The sequence below is a fragment of the Archocentrus centrarchus genome, unplaced genomic scaffold, assembly GCF_007364275.1.
Source record: "Archocentrus centrarchus isolate MPI-CPG fArcCen1 unplaced genomic scaffold, fArcCen1 scaffold_26_ctg1, whole genome shotgun sequence".
Lineage (NCBI taxonomy): Eukaryota > Metazoa > Chordata > Actinopteri > Cichliformes > Cichlidae > Archocentrus > Archocentrus centrarchus.
This window is the reverse complement of record NW_022060256.1, coordinates 911,221-935,041: the sequence shown is the minus strand read 5'-3', so window position 1 is coordinate 935,041 and position 23,821 is coordinate 911,221. Positions and strand designations below refer to the sequence as shown.

The 23,821-nt window shown below is 40.5% G+C and overlaps 2 pseudogenes; both read left to right on the top strand.

Moving 5' to 3' along the window:
• The first annotated feature begins 826 nt into the window (after window positions 1-826).
• On the top strand, window positions 827-5,196 carry LOC115775876 (GTPase IMAP family member 8-like; annotated as a pseudogene).
• A 2,985-nt stretch (window positions 5,197-8,181) lies between these two features.
• On the top strand, window positions 8,182-21,297 carry LOC115775875 (GTPase IMAP family member 8-like; annotated as a pseudogene).
• The last annotated feature ends 2,524 nt before the right edge of the window (window positions 21,298-23,821 follow it).

The window sequence follows — 23,821 nt, the reverse complement described above, 5'->3', positions numbered from 1 at the left end:
AAGCTGGAACAAAGCTACAACAAAGCTCACACCAATTCAAAGCACATTTAATGGGGTCCACACCAAACTCACAGACCAGACTACCAAGTTACATTCTTCACAACATATCGGGTGGCTGTGGCTCAGGAGGTAGAGCAGGTCTCCTACTGATCGGAAGGTCAACGGTTCGATTCCTGGCTGCTCTGGGCTGCATACCAAAGTACCCTTGGGCAAGATACTGAACCCCAAGTTGCTCTCTGACGCAAGTGTTGGAGTATGAATGTGTGTGTATGTTAGACAGTAAGCACTTAGCTTAGTTAATCATGGAAGTGAATGGGTAAATGTGTTGTATAAGTGCTTTGAGTGCTCAGACAGAGTAGAAAAGCACTGTGTAAGAACTCGTCCATTTACAACTCTATCCAAGTTCAACTTTGCAGTTTTTGCCCTTCATACCAGTCATGCCTCACCACATACATGCACCACGACCCCTTTTAAGGCCAAAACCCATGAGAAAAATATACTGCTACAGAGCACATTCTCCCCAGTCCTAGTTACTCAGTATACATTAATCTCCACCCTGATGTGAAGGTTTATGTACCAATTCCACCAGCACCAAAAAGCATCCAGGAGCTAGCAACTTTCTGGAAACCTGGGAAGTTTCATTTGTCTTCAGTCGCGTTCTCTGACACACTAAAGAGAAATCTAAAAAAAAAAAGCAAGAATATGAGCAATTAAATAGTTTAAATGTGGATTTTTCTAAATAATCTCTGTATAGGGTTTTCTCTGATTCTGCTCTGGCTGCTTTTTGTCTCCAGTTAAATTCTCGTGTTTCCAGCAAAGTGACGCTATGGCAACCGCATCATCAGGTGGGTCCAGTCAGATTTTATTACTCTGAATAAAAGGCTGTTTCTTCTCTCAGTTTGCACATTATATTAATAGGATTTTTTTTTTTCTGATGATTAAAAAGTGAAAGCAGAGATCTAAATTTACAAAGTAATCTCCCGACTTCACAGATAAACCACTGCAGTGCTGATCCAGACTCCATACATCATAAGACACAATGCTCTCCAATTCTTCACATATGGCACACATTTTAAAGCTTAATCCATATCCTGTTTACACACTTCAAAATATTTTCTTTGCTCCACCAGCTGGGATTTTGATTTTAAGATCTGCACAAATGCAGATTTTCTGTTTTGAGTTGACTCTGAAATATTATTGCAAATTTTTTTCCTGTGTTCTTTCTCAAAGATGCAGAAGCAGGCAGCAACAAACTATGAAGTAATATAAGAAAAAGGCCTCATACAGTGTAGTTTAAAAGCAGCACTGGAGTTGAGACACCATGAATCCAGTTTAACTGGCACTGTAGACTAAGACAGATTTAGTTAAATACACCTAATAAATTGGCAAGTTGCAGCTGCGTGTGAGTCAGTAAATCGTGAATCGTGTGTATTTGTGTCTCCATCATCACAGATGATCAGCCTCCCCTGAAAAGGAGGCGCAGCAGCAGGTTGGGGGTCCTTCCATCACACAGTGAGTCAAACTGAACTTTATCCTGCAGTTAATGATCAACTCAGTTTAAAGGATTTAACTGGTTGAAGTTGTAAGACTGTAAAATATTAATGTCAATGTCAACGTCAAATTTATTTATATAGCACATTTAAACAACCTGAGTGGACCAAAGTGCTTCACAGGCAACCAAATAATAAAAGGCCATTCATAAAAGAAAAACAACAAACAAAGATCCAAACAAAATATAATAACTTAATAAATACAAAATGTCATGATCAGCTTGAATTAAAAGCCAGAGAGAAGAAGTGGGTCTTGAGCAATGACTTAAATGTAGAAACAGTCCGAGCAGTTCTAATATGGAATGGTAGGACATTCCAGAGGCTCGGCACAATGACTGAAAGGGAAAAAAGTATGGACATGAATAAGATTACACAAATACAGAGGGGCTATCCTGTTTAAAATCTTAAAAACAATCAATAAAATCTTGATTGATCCTAAAATTGAGAGGAAGCCAATGAAGTGAAACTAAAACTGGAGTAATATGCTCACGTTTCCTCGTCCCTGTTAAAAGTCGAGCAGCAGCATTCTGGACCAGCTGAAGCTGACGGAGAAATGACTGCGGTAAACCAACATACAAAGAATTACAGTAATCCAGTCTTGACATGATAAAAGTATGTATGACTCTTTCAGAGTCATTATAAGAAAAATAACGCTTCACTTGAGCCAACAATCTCAACTGGAAAAAAATGGCTTTCACTACAGAACTGATCTGCCTATCAAAGTTAACGGAGTTAAATTCAAACTAGAATAAAAACTGAGAATGAATCAATGCAAGTGTGTGTTCAGTTTTTTTTGTCTAAATCCGTGTTTTCCAGTTTCTGAGCTCAGGGTTGTTCTGCTGGGAAACAGCTGGACTGAGAGGAGAAACTTTGGGAACTTCATACTGGGAGAGACCGTGTTCGACAAAGCAACAAGACACCCACACAGAGTGAGGGGAAAGCTGAAGGACAAAGACATAGTCGTCATCAACACCCCATATTTGCCTCATCTGAATGTCTCCCAACAGAAACTCACAGAGTTTATAAAACAGTGTGCGAGGCTCTCTGCTCCTGGACCTCATGTGTTCCTGCTGGTTCTGCAGCCTGAAGACTTCACTGAGGAGCACAAACTGAGGCTCTGCAGAGTCCTTGAATCTTACAGTGATCGATCGTTTGATCATTCACTGATACTGATATCAATACCCAGAGCAGAGAGTTCAGGTTTCAGGGGAAAATACGAGCAACATCCACCTTTAAAAGACTTGATGGAAAAATGTAAAGACAGATTTTTGTGTCAGAAGAACCTCGATCATTCAGAGCTGTTAAAACGCTTGGGTCAAATATTAAGCGAGAACAATGGAGAGCATCTGAGATGTGATGGATTGAAGGATGAGGATTCAGGTTCAGCAATGACACTAACGTCTGTGAGTGAGAACATCAAACCATCTTTAAACCTGGTTCTGTGTGGGAGGAGAGGAGCAGGGAAGACTTCAGCAGTCAAGGCCATTTTAGGTCAGACTGAGCTTCATTCAGTCTCCAGCTCAGAGTGTGTTAAACATCAGGGAGAGGTGTGTGGACGCTGGGTTTCCCTGGTGGAGCTTCCAGCCTTGTATGGAAAACCTCAGGAGGCATTGATGGAGGAATCACTCAGGTGTATCTCCCTCTGTGATCCTGAGGGTGTCCATGCCTTCATCCTGGTCATACCTGTGGCTCCCCTCACTGATGAAGACAAAGGAGAGTTAGAGACCATCCAGAACACTTTCTGCTCTCGAGTCAATGACTTCACCATGATTCTGTTCACTGTGGAGTCAGATCCTACAGATCCAGCTGTTATGAACTTTGTAAAGGAAAACAAGAACATCCAGGAGCTCTGTGAGAGCTGTGGAGGAAGATCTGTTATTCTCAACATCAAGGACAAACAGCAGATCCCAGAGCTGCTAGAAAATGTTGAAAATCTGAGAGCTGAAGGACCTGGATGCTTCACGATGAAGATATTCACCAAGGCACAGATGGAGAAAGTGACAAAGCTTTCAGCTGAACTGCAGGCTGTGAAACAGAGGAGTGATGTGGGAGGTGATAAAAATCAGAGCAGAGAGCCTCTCAGGATGGTGCTGATTGGAAAGACTGGAAATGGCAAGAGTGCAAGTGGAAACACCATTCTGGGTGAAGAACATTTTAAATCTAAAGCCAGCACAAAGTCGATAACAAAGTTTTGTGAGAAGCAGCAGGAGAGGTCGAGGGACGTCCTGTTGTTGTGGTCGACACCCCCGGTCTGTTTGATACCACTCTGACCAATCAAAGTTTTCAGCATGAACTTCTGAAATGCATCAGCTTGTTGTCTCCTGGACCTCACGTGATCTTACTGGTGCTGTCGATCGGTCGCTTTACACAGGAGGAGAAGGAGGCTGTAGATCTGATCAAGAAATACTTTGGCAAAAGATCTGAAGATTTCATCATCATTTTATTCACCAGAGGAGATGATCTAAAAATGGAATCAGCTGAAAGTTACATAGAAGACTGTGATGACTTTGTAAAGAAGCTGATACATGATTGTGGAGGGAGATATCAGGTCTTCAATAATAACAATCAGACAGATCGCACACAAGTCAGAGAGCTGCTGAGAAAGGCGGATGAGATAGTGAAGGAAAATGGAGGCAGCTGCTACACCAGCGAGATGTTCCAGGAAGCTGAGGAGGCGATACAGAAGCAAGTGGAGAAGATCCTGAAGGAGAAGGAAGAAGAGATGAAGAGGAAGGAGGAGGAGCTTCAAAGAAAACATAAGCAAGAAATGGAAACAATGAAAAGAAGAATAGAGAAAGAGCGAGAGAAGACTGAACAGGAGAAGAAGCAGAGAGTAAAACAACTTGAAGAAATGGAAGAAATCATTAAAAAAGAGCGAGAGCACAGAAAGAAAGAAGAGAAACGCAGAGAAGACGAAGACAGGACGAGGAGAGAGCAGGAAGAACGTCAGCAGCAGCAGTGGGAACAAGAACGGGAAGCTCTGGAGGAAAAAATTCATTCAGAATATTTGAAAAATCAAACAATTGACAGAGAGCTGGAACAGAGCCGAGAAGCACTGAGAAAGAAACAAGCTGCCTGGAACAAGGAAAGAAAGACGTGGTGGAAGAAGCGAAATCAAGAAGATGAACAAAGACGTCAGGAAGAGGAGAGAAAACTTAAAAAGCTTCAAGAAACATATGAAAAGGAACGAACAAAATCTGAAATCAAAAGAAAAGAAGAAGATCGAGTCAAACGAAAACAAGAGGAGAAGGAGAGAACAGAATTAGAGAAAAGACATCAGCAAGAAGTAAAGAACATGAAAAAGGAATATAAAAATAAAGCCAGAAAGCAAGCTGAAGAGCTCAATGAGTTTGGAGAAAAATACACCAAAGATTTTGAATCATTCATAGAAAAACATGCAGAGGACCTCCGAGCTCTGAAACAGCAGCAGGAAACAGAAATCCAACAGAAACAAAAAGCTCCCAGCAAAAAAGACGGGAAAGAAGATCTGCAGATGGGAATGAGCGGAATAAGAAAACCAAAAGATCACCAGGAGAAAAATGAAATGCAACAAAGAATGAGTGAAGAGAGAAACTCTGAAGATGAAACTGAAAAAAAAAAAAGAAGAATTAATAACAGGTTTGGAGCATTTGAAGAACAGCCATGAACAGCAAATACATCATCTTAAAGTGAGCTGGAAAAAAAGATTTGATTCTTTTTTTTCTAGCAAAACATTTTCAAAATGTTTTGCTGAAGAATTTCCTTATAAATAACTTATAAATGTATTTTATATTTCTTCATGATCATTTCCTTCATTTTATGAATACAACAGCTTCAGCTCTTTTTCATTCTAATTCAGTCTGTTGTGGCCTGAAATTTGCATTTCAGTGTAAAATGACTCAGTTTAGAAGAAACTGTGGAAAAGGTAAAAATTGAAGGAAGGAGGTGTTTGCAAAGATGGAGGAGGTTTGTATTGTGCAGCTACAGTAATGAGGCAGCAGCTCCTGGACTGATCCTGGGACTGACCTGCAGACACATTCAGGGACAGACGGATAATTTGGTTTTAGTTTTTAAAGCCTCGTGTGGAAGAAGGTCAAAAGGTAAAAAACTAATGTTAATATAGCACAGGCTGCACTGTAAAAAAAAACAAAAAACTTGGATTTAACAGAATTCTATAAATATTTACAGAATTTTCCTATTGTTTTAAAATAGTGAAATATCAGTATAATCACAAATACAGACCGTGAATTAACATGTCTAAATGACCTGTGAATAAACATGATTTGTTTTCATGTTTTCTAAGGAAATCCATGATTTTCCACAGAAAAGGACTGTAAAAATACAGCCAGAAGACTAACATAATTCATGAATATTTCATGTTTAAAATAATACACATTACACAAGACACAATTATTTTCTTCCACTTATCCATGAATGAGTGAGGGGGCAGCAGCCCAAACAGCTCCAGCTCATCTGGGGGAACACTGAGTAGTTCCAGGGCCAGCCGAAAGGTACGTGTTGGCGCATCATGGGTCTCTCTTCCCAGCAGCACCTCACCCAGGAGGCATCCAAATCAAATGCCGGCTCCTTTCACGGAGCAGCAGCTCTACTCTGATCCCAATGACTGCACTCCTCACCCAGTCTCTAAGAGACAGGAGGCCAGCCACCATCGGAGGAAGTTAACTTCCGCTTGTATCTGTGATCTTGTTCTTTCCCTGTTACCAAATTTTGTGTAAGAAAACTCGCTGTCAAGAGTCGCAAAAAAAAAAATGTAGGAGCTCCAGGGGATGCCGGACAGTAGTAAGGGATGCAGTACGAGTGCTGCATGTACACAAAGCACGGCGACTTCAGAGGATTTCTCCAAAAGTCTACAATAGTAGCAAGATTTAGCAGCAAAAGTGGAAGTTAGCAGCAAAAAGAAGAATATCAGTTTCTACAAATGGGCCAAAACAACATGCATTTCATTAAAATATCAAATGAATGCAACTAATATTTGTAGGAATTATGGCTGCGATTTGTCAGGACCGCAGGAGAACATAATGTGACTGAATGCAGAACGATGGATTTCAGTTCAATTCAATTCAATTCAATTCAATTCAATTCAACTCAATTCAATTCAATTCAATTCAATTCAATTCAATTCAATTCAATTCAATTTTATTTATATAGCGCCAAATCACAACAAACAGTTGCCTCTATTATATTGTAATTATGTTGCCTTATATTTTAAGGAAAAGATTCTACAATTTCCAGCATTTAACAAAAATACACAAGTGATGAAACATTTTCAAACTGTTCCTTTGATCATTTGCTCTGAATTTATTTTGTAGCCTCAGTATAAAGTTTCAGACAGAAACACCATCTCCTTCAGAGATGTAAGCTAAGTCAAAGTGCAGGTCAAAGGTCAGATTTATTGCTGATGGATAATAAAAAAATCTGAAGGCAAAACTCTTCAGGAAGACTTCACAGCATAAATCAATATAACTTTGTGGGATTATTGCTTCATATTTCTTCATAATTATAACTTATATAATTTAATACTAAATAATTTTTGGCATTATGCAGTTTATGTTATTTTTACCTTTCAGAGAAAAACTTCTCGTTTCTCTTTTACACACTTCTCGTGTAAAATTCAGCATGTGGAGACTTTCTGTAAATTGAGAATAAAAAATTATCAACCAAATGAATCTCGTGTTTTAACTGTTACCCTCTGTGATAAAGCAACATAGAATTAACTATTTTGTTTAATTAAAAAAAGCTTTTTAATTCAATGATTTAAATATTTATAAATGACTTGATGTAGGAAGAAGCAGAAATATTCTCAACAAGCACTGCAGGTTCAGTCCTTGAAAGATCAACATGTAAATAGTTCTATGTATAGTTAAATAGTTGATTAGTGACTTTTAAAATGACCCATCTGTCTGTTATAAATAAATACATAAAAATTCATAAGACTTCTACGGTTTGTATTGACTTTGTATAGTTTTGGTTCTGGTTGATTAAAGGTCGTCTAAGGTTGCAGAAGAATGCAGACACCGGAGAGGAGCACCTGTCTCTACCTTGTGTGGTTTGGGTCAAAGTCACAGTGATTCTGTCCAATCAGGTTCCTCATTTTCACCTGACACACCTCCAGTCTCCTCTGTGCATGAACTCTGCTCTCAGTGAGTCACTGATCTCTGAAGTCTACTTTCTAAACATGGACTTAAAATGATGAAGTAACGATCTGAGGTGAGTCGATTCAACCAAAAATCACTGAAAAGAAAGAGAAACACCGCGTATTCTCACAGAGGACAGGAACAGATGCAGCTGAAGTGTGAGCGATGCAGCAGTCGTGCTTCTGTCTGTAATGTTTGCTCTTTGTTACGTGAAACGTTCGCGCTCAGTGCTACGCTCGTACCTGCAGTCGTTTGAAAGATGTCGACCGTACAGAAAACTGCTGCTCAGAGAGAAACACCACAAAGTGTGAAAAATGAGCTCAAAGGTAATCAATACTTTTAAAGTCCTCCAAGTGTAAAGAGATCCTGTTTCTGGTGCTACTTTGAATTATTAAAGTATGATTATATCATAACATTATTCTAATAACTGCCTTTTTCCAGTCACAGGTGTGTCAGAAAAAAACTGAGAAGAACCTGCAGGAGAATCTTTCAGGATCTGACTGTTCACGAAAGAAGCTACAGACTCAGGTACGAGCAACATTTCAATATGTTAGAAAAATAAAACATCACGACACAGAGTCAAAGCTTCAGACAGAGTTTGGACTGATTTCACATGAAATCTCCAAAGGTTTGAGTCTGTAAATTGATTCTTGTGTCTGCGCCTTTGGGCCAAAAAAACATTTTATCATCTCAAGCTGAGCAAAACAGCTGTACATCATATCAGTGCTAATAAAAGCTCCCTGATCATGTAATTTATGGATTAAGTCAGATCAAAGTTACAAAGATATGAAATCTTCTTTCTTTTGGTTTCTATTCATCAAAAAACACAAAAGTCTTTCAGTGTGTGCGTTGTTTGTGCGCCAACTTGGCAACACATTTGTTTTTAACACTGCTACAAATCACTGAAAAATAAAACAATTTTATCACTGAATATTTGTTTGATTGTAGCAGAAAATAGATTTAAACTTAAACAAACTTAAGTGCAATAAAGCTGGAGAGAAGTTTTCTTTATCAGTTTCAATAAAAATGGACTCACAGTCTAAAGAGTCGCTGTTATCAAGACCAGCTGATAAACATTTTATCTCATTTTCTGTAACAAAAAATGTAAAAGAAAGTTTAAATCTCGGTGGGAAGGTGAAAAACAATCCACTCTTCCCCCAAAGCTGCTGCCCCAGCACCTTGGAGCAAGGCACCAGCCCTCATATTACTGATCATTGCTCATCTGTCAGAGGATTGTAGGCCCGGACTGTGCGACTGTCTCAGTATTTGATAAATTATTAACAAATTTTAATCAAACATTCAAATCAGTATTGTAATAAAGATAAACTGAACTGCAGGTCAAAGGTCGGGTTTATTAATATGTTTATTGTATCTGGATGGTTCAGAAAAATAATCTGTGGCACAGGCCCGGTTCTAGCCCACTGTAGCTGGGTGGGCAGACTGAAAATGTAGGTGGGCAAGTATAAACGTAGACACAAAATATTAGGCTATATTACGTTTGTTTTTTGCGGGTTGAATACAGCCCTAGACACAAAGATATACCTATACCCTCTCCATTTATCTGGGCTTGGGACATCACAGAAAGTACACAGATTTGTGACCTTCTGTGGCTGGACTATACATATTTTTTTAAATTATTTTTGTTTTTTATTATACAACAGTACAGCAGAAAGAGAACAGCAATTGCAAAAAATGCAAAATGTGAAAAACTACAGAATCAATCTTCTGTTTTTTTGGGCAAACTTTTTGGGCAAAGCTTCCCGAATGAACTCAAATTCATTCGGGAAGCAGAAACATGCGTCCCGAGCCACAGAGTATTCCAGCCAAGGTCTAGTGCGGTACCACGCCGGGTTGAATGAGCGGAACGTATTGGCGAAGGCACGTTTGTGGGTAGTTAGCTAGCACTGGCTGTGTGGGCACAGGCTATTCAGGTACTAGGACCTGGCGCTGAAACGGCCAGAGGAAGGACCTGCTTTGGGTCTGGGGATGTGGCTAGAGTGGGACTAGCATCAGGGGTGCTTGTGCTATTACATGCAGAGAAACTAGACAGCAGATTGTCTGCTGATCGGACAGAGGAGGAGACGGAGCCATACCTGTCAAGTTTTGTATTTAAAAATACGGGAAATTTCCCGTATATGACGCCATCGCCTAATTTGCATAATTGGTCATTTGCAGTTGCAATCGAGGCTGTAGGAGAGAAGAAAACATCTTTGGAAAGGCAAAAAGTGAAGAAAAAACACCCCAAATATGTTTAGAACTACAAATGAATATAAAAAAAAGAACTTCAAATGAACTTTATTAAATAACTTCATAACTTTAATGCTTTGCCTAGAAATGCTGTGGACATTCCTACGTATGCGATTCCTATAGCACGGCCTAAATGAAAACACCAAAGAGAACTGGTGACATCTCCTGGGCATATTTCTGTGCCTTTAGCCCGCGTTTGTGCTTGGCGGATTTTTCGTGCTGACGGACATCGTTCGTTCCCCCATGAGAGACACTAAAATCACAGTTACAAATCTTACAGAATGAGTAGTTATGCCCCATCATGCTCCTCTTTAGGAAAGTAAATTCCCTGTCCCATTTTTCACAGTATTTACACGAAGGCTTAACTTTTTTGGCAGGACTGCCTTCGCTCTCGTTAAACCAATCCATCTCTGATTTGTTGTTCCAGGTTTGTTCCTGCTGTCGGATCTAACCTCGCGAGAACTGCCACCCAGACTACTGCAGGTGGCAGTTCTTCCGAGGCTAGTGACAGAATTCTGTTTGGAGCGGCACATGAATGCTTTAAAAAAATGAAAATTGAAAACTGAAAATACGGGAAAAATACGGGAAAATAAAAATACGGGAATTTCCCGGCCAAATCGGGATACTTGACAGGTATAAATGGAGCACGTAATCCGCTCAGGGGGCGATATTTCACCACGGACAGCAGCGACAGCTGTTGGGCGTACTCCAGGGCTAGACTTACTGATAGACGCGATACATGCTCATGGTAAAAAGAATCAAAAATATTAACATGGAAACTAGAGTGTGACCCAGATTAAGGAAAAGCACGAAACGAGATGGTGCAGCCCTGAATCAGAGTGTGAGAAAGTCAAAGTGTGGAAAATAAAAACTATTGTAGGCGTAGCTTGATGGGAGGACCTTTCGCTGCCCGCAGGCGGTATGGGAGGTTTTGATTGGGTGGGCAAGAATCAGATTTGGGTGGGCTGAGCCCACCTTTGTCCTAGGCTACCGCCGGCCCCGCTGTGGCGTATTCTTCCTCTCATCTGAATCTGTAAAAAAAAAAAAAAACACCTGTGACTGTGTTTAACTGAGTGACAACATGTGACCTGCATAATATCTCAGTAATGATTGTAAAGGACAAAGATTTACACAAAATATTAATCTACACATAAACTCTAGAGGCCAAAAAGATGTGAATATAATTTTGACAAAAGTGAAAGTCTATGAGAGTTTACCTGTGAGGCATCATTTCATTCATTATTAAAAGCTTTATGAACTCACACTGCTTCACACATTTATTTGACCATCACCCACTGAAAGGTTTGGTTTAGCTGCTCTAATCGAAGCACAAGCTCTTTAATGAAATGATATTTTTAATGCTATAAAAATCCATTATTGTTGTTATCCATGAATTTCCAAATAAAAAAAAAAAAAAAATTCTTTTTTGATTAAAATAGCAAATTATTTACTTGCATTTGTGAACAGAAAAAACAGATTTAGTGGTTGAATATTATGCTTCATTAACTTCTGACTCTCACTGAATTCAAAATTTGGATACAAAAACTTGATTTCAGTTTGTTATTTGCCAAATAAATAAATAAGTAACTTTTAGTTTTGAACACATTTTTGACAGATTTATGAAATTTTTGTCTTTTCTTGGTTTTATGACAGGTGGTCTCTCTCTCTCTCTCTCTCTCTCTCTCTCTGTCTTCACAATTTTTTAAATATATTTTTATATTTAAGCATATTAATAAACATACAGTGGCTTGCAAAAGTATTCATACCCCTTGAACTTTCCATATTTTGTCACATTACAACCACAAACATTAATATATTTCACTGGAATTTAATGTGAAAGACAAACACAAAGTGGTATACAATTGTGAAGTGGAAAGAAAATTATATTATTATATTATTTACTGTATTCAAATCAGTAAAGTTTCAGAACTTTGAGAAAAATGTGTAAACTGAGAATTTAATTAAACGGAGAAAATTCAGATGATTTCTTTTCACTTGTATGTAACCACTGAAGTCTTCAGCTGTATGTATTATTATGCTTTATGTATTTTACAGGTTCAGCTGTGATCAGGACCCTGTTCTGAAATACTGCACTGAAACTCAACAAAGCTGCAGACTAACTGCCCCGACCATCACCTCTTTTCTTATCAGCTCTTTTCTGACAGCGTGCTGATGAGCAAAGTGAGCTTTGCTGAGATTTTACTCTCTGCATCTTATTCTCTTCTCCTTTATGATCTGGCTGCAGTTTGTCTCCAGTTAAATTCTGACGTTTCCAGCTGAGTAACATTATGGCGACTGCAGCATCTGGTGAGTCAAGTCAGATTTTATTATTCTCAGTAAAACACTGCCTCATATATCTCACTGCTGATGTTCTGATTAGCATTAAAGAAACAAAAAATGCTTTTAAACATTTGCAAAATAATGCAGCTGCTCCTTCACAGAATGACCTGAGAGTCTGAATTGTTTTTGTAGTGAGCATATCTATTAAAGACTATTTTTAAATTAATAAGTGATTTGGTTTAGCACACACTGCATCCTCTATGAAGCACACCTGATACAGCATAAAGGGGTATTTATTATCACTTCAGTAACAGATTACAGTAGGTCAATCCTTTAAAATAAAAAAGTATTGATATGTGAGTTTTTAAATGACTGTTATGTACATTTCTGTGTGTTTATTGTGACAGATGATGAACCTCCCCTGAAAAGGAGACGCAGCAACAGCTTTTCATTCTTGCCACCAGACAGTGAGTGAAACTGGACCGTGTTATCCTGTTATATCGCTCAGCAAAAACCCACTGAAAAGATAACTCTGATAGTTTTAAAATATGTAGATTATTTCATCCATTTTCATTTTCATTGGTGATCTAAAGCCTTTCTGAATGGGATGTAACCCTATTTGATCGTATTGGAGCTACATGCTGTTAAAATCAGATCAGATGATGGCTAAAGCAGAAGTAATGGTCAGCTGTTTTTAATCTGTGTCCTCCAGTGTCTGAGCTGAGGGTTGTTCTTCTGGGGAGCAGCTGGACTGAGAGGAAAGAAGTGGGGAACCTCATAGTGGGAGAGACTGTGTTCAGTGAAGCACCTAAACACTGTCTGACAGCCAGAACACGAATCAAAGACAAAGACATAACTGTCATAAACACCCCACAGCTGCCGTCTCTCAGCTCCACCCAACAGAAACTCACAGAGTTTATAAAACAGTGTGCGAGGCTCTCTGCTCCTGGACCTCATGTGTTCCTGCTGGTTCTGCAGCCTGAAGACTTCACTGAGGAGCACAAACTGAGACTCTGCAGAGTTCTTGAATCTTACAGTGATCGATCGTTTGGTCATTCCCTGATACTGATATCAATACCCAGAGAGGAGAAATCAGGATTCATTGAAAAATACATGCAACATCCACCTTTAACAGACATGATCAGAATGTGTCGATACAGATACTTGTGGCACAAGAAACTAGAGCTTCCAGAGCTGCTAACACGCTTGGGTCAAATTGCAACAGAGAAAAATGGAGAGCATGTGTCCTATGATGGATTAGAGGGTGTGGATCCTGGTTTAACCATGACAGTAATGCCTGCGCCTGAATGCAAACCATCTTTAAACCTGGTTCTGTGTGGGAGGAGAGGAGCAGGGAAGACTTCAACAGTCAAGGCCATTTTAGGTCAGACTGAGCTTCATTCAGTCTCCAGCTCAGAGTGTGTTAAACATCAGGGAGAGGTCTGTGGACGCTGGGTTTCAATGGTGGAGCTGCCTGCCTTGTATGGAAAAACTCAGGAGACAGTGATGGAGGAATCACTCAGGTGTATCTCCCTCTGTGATCCTGAGGGTGTCCACGCCTTCATCCTGGTCATACCTGTGGCTCCCCTCACTGATGAAGACAAAGGAGAGTTAGAGACCATCCAGAACACTTTCAGCTCTCGAGTCAATGACTTCACTGTGATTCTGTTCACTGTGGAGTCAGATCCTACAGATCCAGCTGTTATGAACTTTGTAAAGGAAAACAAGAACATCCAGGAGCTCCATCAAAGCTGTGGAGGAAGATCTGCTGTTCTCAACATCAGAGGCAAACAGCAGATTGCAGAGCTGTTGGAGACTGTGGACAAAATTAAACAGTCCAATGATAATCCACCCTGCTATACAACTGGAACATTCTTGCATGCTCAAATGGAAAGAGTCATAAAACAAGAGCAACAAATCCGAAGGGATGCACACGAGAAACTGAAAAAGAACAAAAACACTTGTAAGTACTTTCACGACTACATTTTTGCCTTGACAGTTTACTATAAGGAATGTTAGTCTTTCTCCAGGATTTTGGTGTTGTTTCTTAAGCTGTCTTCTGCAGGACCTAATGAATGCTTTAGAACAGTTCTTGTCTATGAGCCACTAACTGAGGCAGTTAAAAGTTCATTTAAAACATCTGTCTTAACTCTATTATAGCTGCAACTGATGAAGAGCAGCAGAGCCCAGAGCCTCTCAGGATTGTACTTATTGGGAAGACTGGCAGTGGAAAGAGCTCTACAGGAAACACCATTTTAGGAAGAGATGAGTTTGAAGCTAAATCAAGTCAAAAATCAGTCACCAAAAATTGTCAGAAAGTACAATTTTTCAGGGATCACTGGCGACCGCGTCCCATGCGACCGTGGGGATTTGAAATGTTGGACAAACAAAAAGAACGTATTGGCAAAAAGCTGGAAGAGAGCAGAAAAGAAATGAGAAGAAAACAAGAAGCCTGGGAGAAAGAACGAAGAGAAGAGCAGGAGAAACGAATGCGAGAGGATGAAGAGAGACGACGGGAGCAGGAAAAAAGACTGAAAGAAATGAAAGAGAAAATACAGCAGGAAAGAGACCAGAAACTCAAGGAGATGGAAGAATATCTGAATAAGGAGCGTGAAGAGAGAAAGAAAGAACAGGAAATGAGAGAAAAAGAGAACAGGAAACGGGAAGAAATGGAAGAAGCAGCTCTTCAGAATTTCAAAATGCAACTTGAAACGTTGGACAAACAAATTCAGTCAGAAAAAGAGGAAAAGAAAAGTGTGGACAAAAAGCTGGAAGAGAGCAGAGAAGAGATGAGAAGAAAACAAGAAGCCTGGGAGAAAGAACGAAGAGAAGAGCAGGAGAAACGAACGCAAGAAGATGAACAGAGACGACATGAAGAGGAAAAAAGACTGAAAGAACTTGAAGAAAAGTACAAGAAGGAAAAAGAAAATTATGAAAACAACAGAAAGGAAGAGGATCGGATCAGGACAGAGAATGTGGAGAAAGAACGAAAAGAACTGGAGCAAAAGAATCTGGAGAAAACATATGAAGAGAGAGCCAGAGAGCAAGCTGAAGAGCTCAATGAATTTAAAGAACAAAAAAAACAGGAGTTTTCATCTCTGAAGCAAAAGCATGAGGAAGAACTGAAAGACAAAGATAAGGAGTATGACCTGTTAAAGGCCCTGAAAGCACACAAAGAAGAAGAACTAAAGAAAGAAATCAGTGATGTTGTGAAAAAATTGGCCAAGAGAAGTGGCACTCTGACTAAAATCATCAAGTTACTAAAAAATCAGGAAAAGGAAATGAATGAAGCAGAAAATGAAGAGGCAAAGAAATCTCTACAGGAAACACATGAAAAACAATTAAGAGACCAGATAGATGAACTTCTGAGTGGCACAGATCCAGACACAGGCTTCTGGACTGGATTCAAGAATTTTGTTTTACAATTATAACAGCAATCTAGAAAATGCATTTCCAGAAGAGTAAATACTGTCAGCTGAATGGTTCGAGTTGAATTGTTTAAATATTTGGGAAACCTGTTGAAACTGCTGAAATACACAGAAACTGCAGAAAGTTTTAGGAAGAATGAATATAATAGAATATTAAAAGCTTCAAAGTAGAAAACGATTAAATTTTCATTAGAAGAGAGCTCATTAATGTAAAAAAGAAAAATCCATTCAGAGTGCTGAATGATTGTGTGGGTCACTGTTTGTGTGTCTGTGTCACAGACAGCCCAGCTTTTAGCCACATGTGGATGAGGTCCTCTGGCCTCACACAGACCCATGATGGTTCAGACTGAATGTGTGTCATACAGTGATGAGCTTTTCATCAGTTTATTTTTTATTTCTTTGTCTACATTCAGCACTGTCATGTCACTCTGACTATGGCAGTGTTTTGTGTTCACACTTGGAATAAACATGGTCTGGTGACTACATGCCCCGGCTGCTGTGTCTTAAATTATCTGATGTAATGTGTAACAGATGGTCTTTGTGAAGAGATTTATTACTTGCTGTGTGTGACTTGACCACAGTGTTTGGTTTTGCACACAGATCACTGTTTTTTGCAGTGATTATTTGATTTTGATGGTAAAGTATTGGAGTTTTTAGATTTGTGTTTAAGGTTTTAGGAAAATGGCTGGTGGACTCGGGAAATGTGAGTTAGCAGTTCAGAAATACTGTAAAACAAATCATTCATCGACTCTCAGAAACACTTCTTGTCCAACAAGTAAAATGATCTCAAAGCTCATCCTCCTTTTGAAGATGGATATTTCTACTTCTTTTCTCAGTGTTTAGCCCAAACATCCCACAATTCTTCATAACTAAAAAATAATTAACAAACCATTTGAATTTAGAAATGATGATGTATACAGGACAAACTGCTGATCCAGCTGTTCATGCGCAGCCATGCAATCCTGTAGACCACCCGGGAACGTGAGGAGATGTCCAGTGTTGTATGGCTCCAGGTTAGCATGATGGTAGAGGACCCCCCAAGAGGACCCTTTGTTCTGCTTCCCTCAGTGTCATCCTGTGGACAAAGACATGGTTTGTTTTCTCAGTCGTCCTCTTCCTTGTCCTCATTGTCTTCCACTTCTGACACGCTCTCTTCCTCCTCTGCCTCTCTGTATGTGTCTGTCCATGGTAGATGCACATGTGCGACCTGCGCACTAAACTGACTTTTATCCTGCTCACATCATTGGACAAATGTGTGTTACTGTGTGTAACAGCTGACAGCTGTGTGAGTTGTGTTCGCATTCTGCTGCGATTCTGGGACAGTGTTGCAACAATGTGTTCAGTGACTGTGACTGTGTTTAAGGTTTTGCAACACGTGTGAAGTGTGTTTAGTGTTGTGCAAAAAAAAGTGATTGAGTTGCACCAGATGAAGCTAAGTGCCTGAACTGTGTTCACGTTTTGGGCAAACGAGTGTGTGATTCGAGAAGTTTGTTTAGGCTTCTGTGGATTTGATTTTAGGGGTTGGAGTTAAGTGTTTTTAGCATTTCAGAAATACAGTAATACTGTACTATAATTTGTATAGTCATATTATGTCATATATACATAACTGTTTTGTAAATTTTGGTCATTCTAAGTTTCAAAAAGGAATATTTTTTTCAGACTTGTTCACTGGTTAATGTTCATTAACCAGTGAACATGCAGTTGGTTTCAGAACACAAAGAAAACAATGGCAAAAAATTTTCAACTTAAAGCTTCAAAACAAGACTTTACAAATATGACAGCTTCGCCCATCTTTTACCGACTATGGGATAGATGCTCTTAAGGAGTTCAGTGTGGCACTTCATATCTGGTGTACTGGCTTATAGTTAGTTTAGTTAATCTTTTTTCTTTCTCGTCTACCTTGTTTGTCTGAACACAGTCACTAAACAATACACCATGTTTAGATCGTTTCTGCCTCCACGTGTAATTCCTCCATCACTCCTTCAGTCATTTGACATCAACACAGTCACAACAATCACCATTTTTCTTTTGGGTAGTACACATACATGTACCTTGATGTGTTTGGCATATAGGTGTTATGTGCTCTTATGAAAGTAAAGCCGGTACGGTCCGGTACCGCGTACTGTTGTGTATTGAAACTCACTATGTATCTACGTAAGGCGTGAGGTGGGAGAGCTTATACGCTGGGGGTGGAGACAGAAAAGTGTGATGGTGGACACTGTTCAATAAAGCAAAGGAAAGACAGCGCTTTATGTGGCGATTCAATTCAGAGTGTCCTGCCTAAGTCAGTAATAAGGCAGGCACACAACAATGGCGAGGAGGACAGCAAAGGACCATAATTAACGCTTTATACAGCAAGAACATCAGCGGCGACACGGTGTGTTAGCAAAATAGTTTAAGCTAACATGGAAAAGTCAGGGATTCAACCGTTCAGCTGCTACACGGATCCAGCCACACTCGGACCGAGATGGACACGGTGGTCAGAGGTGGCAAAAGTTCTGACATTCTGTACTTAAGTAGAAGTACAAGTACTTGTGTTAAAAAATACTTTGGTAAAAGTCGAAGTACTGGTTCAACTTCTTTACTTAAGTAAAAGTAAAAAAGTACAGGCTCTGAAATTTACTCAAAGTAGAAAAGTAAAAGTAGCTCTTTGGAGGACGTTTCTACCTGCTATTTTTGTGTAAAACAAACTGAACCTTATTATATATTATTGTAATAATATAAAATAATACATGAGAACACAGACGTTATTCCAATCTAAATTTTAATTCTAATGAATGTACTCAGCTTGAATCACAAACTGTTAAAGGGAATTTAAACACAGCTCTAGTCTCCGTGTCCTCCATGGTAGAGGGTGACTGTGCCTCCACCTAAACACCAACATGAGGATACTCAGGGGTTACAGTGGGATTCAGAAGCTGGAGGAATCCTAAGATCAGCTGTAGTGGCTCTGCATGGGGAGAAGAATCACAGCTTTCTATTGTGAGCTGCAGTAAATGATGTTGGTGTGCAGGCTGTGATCAGCTGACCTGCTGCTGCTGCGCTGAGGTTTACTGCTCTGTGTGGATGAACTGAACTCACAAAGATGTAACCCAGTATTTCACAGCTCTCTGAGCTGATCTCCATCCCCTACACTGACAGCATACAGGCTGTAGAAATGTTGGACTCAGTGAATGAATCTCAGCATCAGCAGCTTTGATTCAAACTCATCTCTGCTGCACTGATGTAACCTGTAACTCTGACCATGAACACAAACACTGTGCACGAACACAGAGCTTTACTGTAAATACAGTACAACAAGATAACCTGTTTATTACACACTAAACTGCAGTATTTTCATACAATCTTTGAATAACACAAAGTCAGCATACTTCAGTTTATTTTCCAGTCCTTACCTTTAATTCTAGCCTCTCTTCTTCCTCTCCTGTCCTCTTTCTCCATCTCTGAGTGAACTTCTCTCTCTTTGCTCTCCCTGAAATACAGCAGCTCTTCTTTTAGCTAGCAGTGTAACAAACTGCACACACTTAGTGTGTTTGCTGATATTTGTTGAGCATTTAAAAACGTTGCATTTACCTGCCACACGTTACTCCCTTCATGCTCACTCCTCTTCAGTAGCGCTAGCTAAGCGAGCACAACTTACGGACTCGGTCCGGCCCGCTGTAACCCCTGATTATAGCGCTATAAATGATACATTAATTATATGAGTTTGTGTATTTAATCCCTTTGTACCCGATAAGCCCCGGTGATGGAGGATACGCCAGTACAATTGTCTCTTATATGTTAATATTCCTCCGTTTAGGCTCAGATCGCTTGATGACTGACGGCGCACTGACCGGAAACGCAAACTTCTCCATGACGTGTTAAAAAGTAACGAGTCTGTTTGAAAATGTAAGAAGTAGAAAGTACAGATACTTGTGTAAAAATGTAGGGAGTAAAAGTAAAAAGTACTCAGAAAAATAAATACTCAAGTAAAGTACAGATACCTAAAAAATCTACTTAAGTTCAGTAACGAAGTATTAGTACTTCGTTACTTCCCACCTCTGACGGTGGTTGACGTCTTTTGAGTTGTATGCAGATGGAAAAGGACTTATTTTGACTGGTGATACCACAGATGCAATTAAGCAGCGGAGACGTGCTCTTCTACTGCACTTCGCCGGACAAGACGTGCAGGATATTTTCTCTACCTTACCGCGGACGGGTGAGGCAAAGGATTATGCGGCAGCAGTGACAGCACTCAACACATATTTTGTTCCCCAAGTAAATGCGGCATATGCACGCCAGACCTTTCACAAGTTGTCCCAGAAACAAGGTGAGACTGTGCAACAATTCTGTACCCGTTTAAGACAGGCTGCAAAAGACTGTGACTTTCAGGGAGATAATGATAGCCAAATCAAAGACGCCATCCTGGGTAAATGTACTAATGAATACGTGCGGAGAAAATTACTCGAGCATGGTCCAGGTTTAACATTGGCTCGCACACTGGTGGTGGCCACGCAATGTGAACGAGTGGAGGAACAGCTGGCAGCAATGAGCGTCACCGGGGAGAAGAAAGAAGGGGACACGGTCAGCCGGATTTCCACGACAAAGAAAGGAAAGTGTCCCAAACCGAAAGAAAAAGTGAAAGAAGATAATAAAAGAGACAGACAGTGCTACAGGTGTGGATTCACTGACCACATGGGTAAAGATACCAAATGCCCAGCAACGAGGACAGACATGTCACAAGTGTGGTGGTAAGGACCATTTTTCCAAAATGTGTCGTACAAAAGGGCATAAAAAGCAAAATGTGAATGTGCACGAACAAGATGAGTATGCATTTATTGTGAAAGACGATGAGGTACCAGAGAAACTAACATTTTTTGTGGGGGGGTCAAGTTGAAAATGTTAATTGACTCGGGCGCTACAAGCAATGTAATGGGGGAAAATGTATGGGAAAAACTGAAAGCTGAAAAGATAAAATTTTATTCATACATACCCAAAGAACAGAAGAACTTGTATGCATATTCCTCAACACAGTCATTATCTGTTAAAGGTGCATTCAAATGTGAAATTAAGATAGGGAATAGGACAGAGGAGGCCGAGTTTATTGTCATAAGAGGCAATGGTGAACCGCTTCTGGGGAAAAAGACTGCTGTAAAGCTAGGGGTACTGAAAATAGGGGAAAATGTGTCAGTGGTCACAGATCTGAAACACACTCTTCAAGAGCAATACCCAAGTGTGTCCAAAGGAGTAGGAAAGCTGAACACTAAACAGATTAGCCTGTACATTGACCCAGAGGTGAACCCGGTGGCACAGCCATTGAGACGCATACCGTACCATTTAAGAGAAGCTGTTGAGAAAAAGATAAATGAACTGATTAACATGGTCATTGTGGAACGTGTAGAAGGACCTACACCTTGGGTAAATCCTGTTGTGATATTACCAAAGAAAAACGACAAAGACATAAGGATGTGCTTAGACATGAGAAAAGCAAATGAGGCCATAGTCAGAGAAAGATACCCCATTCCTACAGTGGATGAGATACTCCAAGGACTAAACGGCTCTGTAATCTTCAGCAAATTAGATCTCAAGTGGGGATACCATCAGCTGGAGCTGACACCAGAATCCAGGGAGATCACAACATTTGCAGTGCACAATGGAGTTTACGATACAAAAGACTGATCTTTGGTGTCTCATCAGCTAGCGAGCAATATCAACACGAGATCGCTAATGCACTAGCAGGCACTGAGGGAGTTGAGAACATCTCAGATGACGTAATCATACACGTGCCAGACCAAGAAACACATGACATGCGCCTGCGTGCTGTTATGAAGAGACTCTCTGAATGTGGATTGACATTAAACCCAGAAAAGTGCCAGTTCAACATGAACAGACTTGTTTTCATGGGGATACTGCTGACAGAAAGTGGCATAGGACCAACAGAAGAAAGAGTGAGAGCTGTGATGGAAGCCAGAGAGCGGCAGAAGTGAGAAGTTTCCTAGGATTGGTAGGCTTTAGCAGCAGGTTTATACCACAGTTTGCTAAGACGTTTAACCCGAAAAGAGACTACATTTACATTTAGGTTGGAGCAAAAGAAAGCATTCAAAGCTTTAAAGGCTGAGCTAGCCAGAGCAGGTACTTTAGCTTACTATGACAAAGAAGCCCCAACCAAAATTATAGCAGATGCCAGCCCAGTAGGCTTGGGTGCAGTGCTAATACAGGAGCAGAAAGGGGAAGATGTACCAATCTGCTATGTGAGTCATAGCTTAACAGACTGCGAACGCAGTTACTCACAAACAGAAAAAGAAGCTCTAGCTCTGGTGTGGGCATGCGAGAGATTACACCCATTTGTATATGGCAGGAAGTCTGACCTAGTCACAGACCATAAGCCATTGGAGGTCATATACTGTCAGAGGTCTAAACCATGTGCAGGAATAGAGAGGTGGGTTCTCAGATTGCTGAGACAATGCTGACTCACTATCAAGACTACTGTCTGACGAGTCACCAAAGGAGACACATAGACATGAGTCAGAGGAGTACGTGAGATTTATTGCAGTAAGTGCAACCATGAGAGAGGTTGAGGAAGCTTCCGCCACTGATTTAGAGCTAATAGAGGTGCGGAAAGCAATTGAAAATGGACATTTTGAAAAATGCAAAACGTATGCACCTATCGCAAACGAACTGTGTGGGACGAGTTACGTAGTCTTAAGAGGAACACGTATTGTGTTGCCAGAGAAGCTCAGAGCTCGAAAACTCCTCTTAGCTCATGAAGGACATTTAGGAGTAGTTGGAACCAAACAACGTCTCAGAACTAAAGTCTGGTGGCCTGGCATGGACAAAGCTGCAGAGAAACACTGTAAAGCATGTCATGGTTGTCAAATCGTAGCCAGACCTGATCCACCAGAACCCCTGAGAAGTACCCTTTTACCGGATGGACCTTGGCAAGATGTCGCGGTAGACAGACTGGGACCATTACTTTCAAACCATTCTATACTTGTGCTAGTAGATTATTATAGTCTCTACTATGACTATGATGTGATGACGTCAACAACAGCAGAAAAGGTCATTGACTCTATTGACAGTATCTTCAGTAGGCATGGGTTACCAGTTTCCATTAAATCAGATAATGGTCCGCAGTTCAAATCTGAATTGTTCAGAGAATACTGTGTAAATAATGGAATCAAACATCCCTGGTGGCGCTGTCACTTGGTGTTGGCTCTCACTGCGGTATTGTATCACTTCCTGTTCCTGTTTCGGAGCACAGTGTTTTGCTGTCTGTTAGCTGTTATATCTGTATAACTCGATTTATCTGGATAATAACATATTTTAGTGTAATCTTCACCTACTTTAAATAGCATACTCTTTGCTGAATCACCTGTATTCACATTACTCACTTTATTTGTTTTTAGAAATTCGCTAGCTTAGCTCAGCTAGTAGCTTAGCCCTTAGCCGACTCACTACCAGCATGGCTTCTTCTCCTGTCTCTCCTGCACTTTCCTGCTCTGGGTGTCACATGTTTAGTTACTCCTCGGCCTCCTTTAGCAGTAACGGTACTTGTAATAAATGTAGTCTGTTTGTAGCTCTGGAGGCCAGGCTTTCTGAATTGGAGACTCGGCTCCGCACCCTGGAAATCCTACATCTAGCCAGGCCCCTGTACCGGGTGCGGACCATGGTAGGTTAGCCGCCGTTAGCTCCCCCCCAGCAGATCCCGAGCAGCAGGGAAAACAGGCCGGCTGGGTGACAGTGAGGAGGAAGCGTAGTCCTAAGCAGAAGCCCCGGGTACACCACCAACCTGTTCACGTCTCTAACCGTTTTTCTCCACTCGGCGACACACCCGCCGAGGAACAAACTCTGGTTATTGGCGACTCTGTTTTGAGAAACGTGAAGCTAGAGACACCGGCGACCATAGTCAAATGTCTTCCAGGGGCCAGAGCAGGTGACATTCATGAAAATTTGAAACTGCTGGCTAAGGCTAATCGTAGATTTGGTAAGATCGTTATTCACGTCGGCAGTAATGACACCCGGTTACGCCAATCGGACGACACTAAAATTAATATTGACTCGCTGTGTAACTTTGCAAAAACGATGTCGGACTCTGTAGTTTTCTCTGGGCCACTCCCCAATCAGACCAGGAGCGACATGTTTAGCCGCATGTTCTCCTTGAATCGCTGGCTGTCTGAGTGGTGTCCAAAAAACGACGTGGGCT